The following is an 8,828-nucleotide window of genomic DNA, read 5'->3' as shown; positions in this document are numbered from 1 at the left end:
TCCTTAACTTACTGGCACATTACTAGGACCTCTTCGATGCCAGTTATGTTGAGTTGGTGGAACACATCCTAAATAGCACGATATAAATTTTTCAATTTTATTTCTTTGTTTATATTTTGTGTACATATTTCTTACTTGATTTTTATTATTTTTTTATGATGTTTTTTTTTATTTATGATTTATATTATATTTTTATGATGTTTTTTTTTATAATTTTTATTATTTGTATTATAATCACATTGACGCTTTGGGGCAACCTGTCAAGTCCCTGGTATTGATTTTTTTTTAAATAAAATAAAATATCATTGCTCGTCATTGGTTGAAATGTTTGATAGTGCCCTTCATGTCAGGGACTTTCAATGCATCTCGATATTTATTTATTCACAAATTTGCCATAGTAACTTTACAGATCAACTCCAAGTCGTCACTATGGCTATATATACTTTATATATACTTTTGTACATACAATGTACGTTTGAATCTACACAAAATTTATTAAAAATCAACGAATAAAATTTCACTAATTCAAATTAGTGATTTTTAAGCGAAACCAAAATCCCGGTACTTACGTATTTGTGTAAGGTGATATTTTTTTTTCCCGTGGTTTTACCCGGCTTCGCTCGGTATTTGTAATATAAACCACTTAAACATGACTAATCTAATAGTAAACATTTTATTAAGTTTATTTGAATAGTTTCATTTCATATAAATTTATTTGAATACCTACTCATTTCTTTTTTTTATCAAATTGACTGTCACGAACAAAAAAAAATATATATACTAAGTCTCTTTTGAAATTATATGTATGAAAAACTATGTAATTAGTAGGTATGTATGTATCTTAAAATATTTGACAAGAAATTTTTTCAACGGTTATTAAAGCATTTAGAATCCTTGAAAACATTAAAACCTTTTCGATTTTCGATTCATTCGAATTTAAATTAAAGCTAGATTATTATTGTAATTGCAGGAAAATATGCATTACTTAAAATATACTTACATATCTATTTCTACATAGTATATAAATAGGATAGACTCACTTTTAGTATTGAATTTAAACACAATATTTGTACTACGTATGTATATATGTATGTACATATTTACATACATATGCATATCCATTCAGAGAAATGTAAATGTAAATGGGGCCGTTACGAATAAATAATTATTGTCAATAGATATTATGCGGTACGTTCAATTTAATTTAACTTCTGTTAATATAACATTTCATGTATCCATATGAGAAATAGTGGATATGCTGTTTCGATACATGTAATATAAACATAAATTTAGTTTTGAATTTTTTTTATTATGACATAAAAGCGAACGCTATAATTGTATTGACAACAAAAAATGACAAACGATTTAATATAAATTTAAGCTATTTATAATGCCGTACCATTGAAAAGGTATATTTCGTGGTTAATATTCTGGACTTGATGGTGGTGGTGGTGGTGTTCTGGGAGGTTGACTTTCAGGTGGATTTTCAATTCTTCTGTACGTTATACCTATAATTCTTCGTCGTATTTGAATTCTGTAATTAACAGTTACAACCGATTCCTCAATTTCTAATCTGACAAGATAACGGCTCAGGCATCTGTGCAATGTAAATAAAAACAACGTTTATCATTGTGCTGTGAAGCTCAAAACTAAAGAAAATTAGATAGATGTACATATATACAGATAATGAGCAGGTATTTATTATATACATATTTGTGTATACGTGCATTTTATCACGTTACATGGAAAGGTTTCATCTGAATACGATACTAAATAAATATTATGATAAAACTCAGTGGTGTGGGTTTAAATTCTCTCTCCTTTTGTCGTACAGCCTTACTTAATGTGCGCGAGCGGGATACAAGGTATCGCGCACTAAATAAGGGTGTACGACAAAAAGAAAGAGTATTCCACCGCACGAGATAAATTAAATCAACTACTTACTGCACCCAATCAATGTGTGTGTATACTTCCAGGTCGAAACAGACAAAAAATACTGCGCTTTCCATATTACCTGGAACATAGAATTTAGTAAGTATACAACAATGACTGATACGCAAATTAAACTTGATTCGGAATCAGTGAGAATTGTTCCAGTAACAAAATGTAAGTAGAAAAAACAAAATGTAAAACATTAAATCAAACTTTAAATCAAACTTTAAAAATCAAACTTTAAAAAGATTGAACCCTACTCGTTGGTCTTCAAGACTAGATTCCATCAATGCACTTCGATATTCATGTACAGATGTTTTAAAATGTCTTACAGAAATAGATTTAAAAAGTAAAAGAAAGGATGAACAATCAGAAGCAAAGGGATTAAAAAAGAAAATGGAAAGTTTCGAATGTATTCTCCTACTCGTGCTTTTCATATCTATAAATTCGTCATTTCCTGATATCGCCACCGCAATCATCTTGTTCCTCAGTAACTGTAGCCACTGCTGAGCGCTCGTTCTCTAAGTTGAAACTTTACTTTAATTTGAAAAAATTACTTAAGGTCAACTATGTCACAACATCGACTCAAAGGATTAGCGCTGATTAGTATTGAACATGAGAGAACAAATAAAATGAATTTTAACGAAATAGTCGAAGTGTTTGCCAATGCGAAGTCCAGAAGGACAGATTTTTCTACGTAAAAAGGTAGGGGGGGCGCGTCGTAAAATATTTTGCGGGGGGGCGCCTGGAATTCACGTTACGCCACTGACGGTAAGGGCATGCAAGGGCGCGAAGGGATACATTCCTCTGGAGCTGGAGCGTCTGGAAGAGCGGGGCGAGCGAAACAGTAAGACCAGAAACAACATCTAGGGCGGGAAGAACGGGAAGAACGGGAAGAACGGGAAGAACGGGAGACGTGAGTAAAAGAAAACGCCATCTTTCAAATGGCGCGCGTCGCAATAGTTTGCACCAATCGGGAGCGTCCGTTGAAAATGCGGCGATTTGGTGGATTTACGAAATAAAAAAAAGTAAAAAATGCAAAGGAGGTATGTAAAAAGGGCCAAATAGATATGTAAATACGCCTGGAGGGGTTTGCGGTCGGGTCTGGAGCTGGAGCTTAAGCTGGAGGGCGTGGATGAGCGGGAACAGCGAGATGACTTTGACAGTCCTAAAGAAGTGTCAGTAGAGACAGTGTTGCCAACAGCCATCAGCGGCCGGCTCGTATATCGTACATAATATATTTCGAATTTCGAATTAACGAACGCGACGCCAACTACATATGTATGTACATATGTACATACGTATATTATATTTTTCGAATTTCGAAATAATGAGCGCGACGCCAACTATGTACATATGTATGTATGAATATTATATTTTTGGAATAACGAAAAGTGCGCAGCGTGTGACGTAATCGCGTGGCCCCGCGTTCGCTCCACTCAAACGGTGGTCCGCGAGGCGCCTCTGCGAATGCACAAAAAGCGCAATCAAACCTCAAAGTACCTGCATACATATACATATACGTATTGTACAGAAATTAGAAACAAAAAGTAGAAGCATCTATGTACATATTTGTATACCTATGTATGGATGGTATATTCATATACGTACATACATATTTATATGCATACCCATTTTTAAGCAATTAACTTTATAAAAAAGAAACGGTGATGGAGATCATACAAATAAAGAAAAGAACATAAAATATAATTACCATTTTGTTGAGATTTTTCTTAGAACGAAAATAACGCGTGCACGTCTAAACATTATTATTATTTATTGCTCTACGCACAATAAAAGTCTGCGTCAAAAATAATAAAAGTTTCTTTTAATATTTTCGATGAACTCATTACCAGTTATTATATTTCATTTCAGCAATATCTTATAAGAATACGATTGATTTCAAGTAACCGTTTTAGCAGGAGATAGTTTATTCTTTGACATATTTTATTCATAGAGTAGTAGATATATGTTTGACAGACATCTTCTTGCGTAACTTGTAAATTATAATAACACATTTTTATTGCTAATTATATAAAGTATCTATTCGAAAAAGAGTTATTCTAATTTAATAGGAATATTAAACAATTCATAATCCATTCGATGTACCTACATACATAGCCGTTGAAAATTTTGAAGTTAATATCTAATTAGAATTTTTTGATTTACATGCATATGTAATTAATTTCCAGATGCTCTTATCGGAAACTAGTTAGGTACCTACGTATGTATAATTTCAGTTTTTCGAAGTATGTATGTACATTAATATGTATGTATGTATGTATCCTCATAGTCATAAACATAATCGAATAATATGATGGATCTAGAATATTTTTTTAAAATTTGGAAATAAAATTGCACGTATGACCCGCTTACTGATAAATACATACATACATATGTATGTACATAGGTAGACCACATAACAAAGTAACAAAGTTGCCGAACGTGTGCAGTCGGGTTCTTCGATTTTTTACCGTCTTTGTTGTTATAAAATAATGCAGCCCGAAAGAACGTAACAAGAGTTGAGATGTCGTTGCAATAAAATAAACTTTTGAAATTTGTTCACGGTTTTTTGTATATGTACATATGTATGTATGTATGTATACTACATATTATAAGTTTAACTATGCGTACTTTAAATACTTGAGGGTGGATTTTGTAATTGTAAATGGGTCGAAAGTAAAAACTTTCTATTCGAAAACAATATGCAATACCTAAAGCTAAATATGTAGTACTTCGATACATAGTCTACTCGGTGTCGAACATATGTTATAATAATATACAAAAATCACTCATATAGAATAGTGAAAGTGACGAAAGAAATAGTTTTATGAAAAATTATATGTATGCTTCAACTGCGGAAGCGACTGGTGTTTCTAAAAGAAGTGTTCAGCGAATTGTTTGTGAAGTACGAAATCAATTTGTGGTGGCTAAAAAACCGCCAACATCGCGACCTTCAACATCGGAGCCATCGATGACACAACCTTCATATATCTTCAGAGTCATCAGATCCAGCAGCATCCACATCTTCATCGACTGTGCGAGTTGTTTTAAGGACACCGGGCAAAAACCGTGTAAGGTTATCAAAAATAACTGCAGTGGATAGTTTTGATCAAGAGGTCATCAGACGAACTATCTACGATTTTCATCTATGTAGTTCATCAGACATTTCCGACCCTACAAAAGTTATTAGAAGTTTTGAAAGATAGTTTAAAATCTAAAGGTGCAATTTCTTCGTTAAGAGTTATCGTTCGTAGGCTAGGTTTCAAATGGAGAGAGATGAAAAATAATAAACAAATACTAGATTGCAAGGCCGCCCTATAGTTTACACGGATGAATCCTATATAAATAGCTCACATACGATGCCAAAATCATGGTCCGATGAAACTAGCAAAGGTTGCAGAGTACCGATTTATAAGGGTTTTATGCTAATAATAGTTCACGCCTGTTCTGAAAAAGGATTTATTCCAAATGCGTTACTTATATATCCAACTAAAATTAAAATCGGAGATTATCATAATAATATGAACGCGATTAATTACCAAAAATGGATTAAAGAAAAGCTTGTTCCAAATTTACAACCCCAATCTGTAATTGTTATTGATAATGCGTCGTACCATAATGTCATGTCAGAACCTATGCCCGCATCTAATTCCAGAAAAGCTGACATGTTAGCTTGGTTAAGAAAATTTAATATACCTTATCCAGAAAAAGACACAAAGCCCGTTTTATATGAAATAATAAACAAAAAATTCTGAAGCCGACAAACAATTCTATGCAAAATAATGAAAAAATATTTTGATGGTCTAGGCACCCAACAGTAAACAAATTTGAAGTGAGCAAATAAACAAAAAAGTGTAGCGCTTTCTTTGCGAATTTATTTTATTAACTTTGGAACGTTCGGGACTTAATACTAGCCGACAAAGAAGAATGTCTATACATAATAGAAGAATGTCTATGTCCAGTTGACTTTCCTCATTCAATCAACGGACATAGACTCACAGGGGTATCGGAAATTAGGGATTTGGGAGTCTTTTTAAACTCTGATCTATCCTTTAGTAAACATATTGACAATGTTGTAGCTCGAGCGTCGAAGGCCCTCGGGTTCGTCATCCGGTCCTCCAAATGCTTTACTTCTATTAAATCATACAAAATACTATATTGTGCATACGTAAGAAGTATTGTTGAGTTTGCATCCCAAGTTTGGAACCCAGAGTACTCTGGTGCAAGAGACAGATTGGAGCGCATTCAGAAGAGATTCTTGAGGTACATCAGTAGCCGTTTTGGATTATCCTATACTTCCTATGAAGATGCTTGTAGGTGTCAGCATCTACTTCCACTTGTCAAAAGAAGGGAGATAGCTGACATCTCAACAATTTTGAACATCCTTAACGGCTCGATCGACTGTCCTCAATTATTGAGCAGACTATCATTGCGTGTGCCAAATAGAATGACTAGATGTAATGAGCTCCTTTACATACCTAATACTTTTTCTAATTATGGAAGAAGCTCATTCATCTGGCGTGCAAGCTCCACCGTCAACACACTTATTTTAACAATTTCTATGTTTGACTTATTTAATATTAATGCTATACAAGCTAGAGTGATTATTGCAAATTTGTTTTTCGATGATTAATTTTATTGAAAATTTACATTTTTTAATTCGTATTAATTTTTGCATACGTACGTTTATTTTATTTATAATTAAAAAAAATGCTATTTATCATTTTATTCGTGGCACGTATTCAAATATTAAATAAATATGCAATCAAAATTATATCATAGATCTTAAAAACATTACACGATCGGTTGAAATAAAATATATAAATATTAGCGTGTTTCTTTCAACAGCCTGTATATGAAAAATGAATTTGTGTGAGTACTGTGCACGCGCCTTCTATAGCTAATATACCTACATATATGCATGTGTGAATTCGTCCAGCCGTCCCTGTCTGCTGTGTATACACATCTGTATGTAGTTTTAATAATGAATATTAGTCCACAAGACAAATTTCGTATAGTTGTGGATTTAAAAACCGACAATGCTGGATTGAATTAGTTCAATAGAATACCAAAAATTAGATAAGAAATATAGAGAGTACCCCAATTATTATTACCTACATATGCACTCGAGTAGTTGTGACGTCAGATAAAAGCTTGATCACGTGAAAACCGATGATTTCAATGTGCATACTTCAAAAAGCTGGACAGATCTTCGAGTCTTACGACCGCACACCACTCTTTTCCTCTCTCGAGAGCGACGCCCATGCTGTTCTTCGGAGAATCGTCGTTGGATCTCTTCAAATCATTCCAATCGTCATTCGAATCATCCGCTCCAGTGGCCGGGATTTGGCGATCGAAGGAAACACACGAACGAAGACGTTGACCCTCTTGGAATAGGGCTGGTTTGGAAAGCCGTTTTGCGCGAATAATGGAGAACCGATTTGGTACTGCTATTCTAACTCGCAAATTTGTTCTAAATGAGGGGCAACGGGGGATGCTACTATGTGATATTTATGTGTTTAAAAAATAATACATCTGAGTTTTACTCGAATTTCCACGAAATTTTTCTTGTTGATATTAATGTAGGTATGATTTCAATTTTTAAGAGCTACTTATTTACTCCTTACTTTAATAATTACAAACTATGATATTTTATTTCAGAAAGTACTGCCCCATTGTTCTAGAGATAATGAAGTGGATGCAGAAAAAACATAACTTAATATAAAAATACACAAAATATCTTTATATACTGAAATGGTGATCATCATTTATTATATTTAATATAATATCTTTTTATTGTTGCTTGATAAAATATTATAAAAAAATTAAACTGCTCCCGAAATGAATAACAGTGAAACTCGCCTTGGAAAATTAAGTGATTTTTGGTTTCAATTAGATCAACAAACTACGTCATAAACTATCACTTAACTGTCCTCCAATTGTTACAAAACGAATGCTATTTAGGGTTGGAAAGCACTTTGAAACAAATAATTAGAATGAATATGTGGGCTTTCGACAAAGATAAGAATCTGTCAGAAAGAATAAAAACATCGGGATTTTGTATTTTTTTAAATTTACGTTTGACCGGAATTTCCCAGTTCGTACGGTGTGCAAACTATGGCTATTTTTTTGATGTTGGAATAGGTAGATATTTTATATTAGCTACCAGGTAGATTACACCTGGTTTTAGAAGCGAACATTTCCAATCAATTACGATAGTGATTTCTAAATTTAGCATAATATTCTCATATTTTCTCTTTATGAAGTAATAATACATAGATACTGTGTAGTAACTCAGTTACGACTCAAAGGTTACCTAGGTTCAAAAATACATACATATATATTAATTATTCTATAGTGCGTCCGCTATAGGAAGCCTTTTAGGTAAAACGTACATATGTATGTATATACATACATGTTTGTCTTACACCCCTTCTCAGCCAATAGCATTTATCTAAATGTGAACGGCTCATAGAGTGGTCCTCACTTTGTCTAAAAACGGCATCACTGAATAAATAACGGATTGGCCGGGTCTTACAGAATGGAAACAGGGAATCCAGGTGCATACGTATATACTGCATATGCATGTGCATTTATCCATAATTTAACCTGAAATTCGATTTTAAAGTTTTAAGCCATTCCGAGATTCATTCTAGATTGCATAGAAAACCTTTGGATGTACACCTGATTTGATTGATTGGGTTTAGGCCGGTTAGGCCAAAAAAGCAGGTAGTTCCAAGTAGGTATATGTATCTATAGATACTTTTCTGCTATAAATTATTTCAATCTTACCCGTCGAATACGACACCCGATCATACACGCATAATGATCGTTACAATTTGTATAGGCATCCTCAAATATTGTAAATGCGTCGGTTGAATTACATACATACA

General features: G+C 33.3%; 1 long non-coding RNA gene across 1 annotated transcript; it reads right to left on the bottom strand.

Annotated features, from left to right (window-relative positions):
- Positions 1-307: 307 nt before the first annotated feature.
- On the bottom strand, positions 308-3,116 carry LOC143922772 (uncharacterized). The gene is made up of 3 exons (XR_013261650.1): positions 3,013-3,116; positions 1,945-2,014; positions 308-1,597 (listed from the first exon to the last, which is right to left on the bottom strand). It is a non-coding gene; the product is annotated as an uncharacterized LOC143922772 (long non-coding RNA).
- Between the last annotated feature and the right edge of the window lie 5,712 nt (positions 3,117-8,828).

This window comes from Arctopsyche grandis, chromosome 2 (assembly GCF_051622035.1).
Source record: "Arctopsyche grandis isolate Sample6627 chromosome 2, ASM5162203v2, whole genome shotgun sequence".
Taxonomy (NCBI): Eukaryota; Metazoa; Arthropoda; class Insecta; order Trichoptera; family Hydropsychidae; genus Arctopsyche; species Arctopsyche grandis.
Note: the sequence above shows the minus strand (reverse complement) of the source record. Positions and strands in the feature narration are given on the sequence as shown.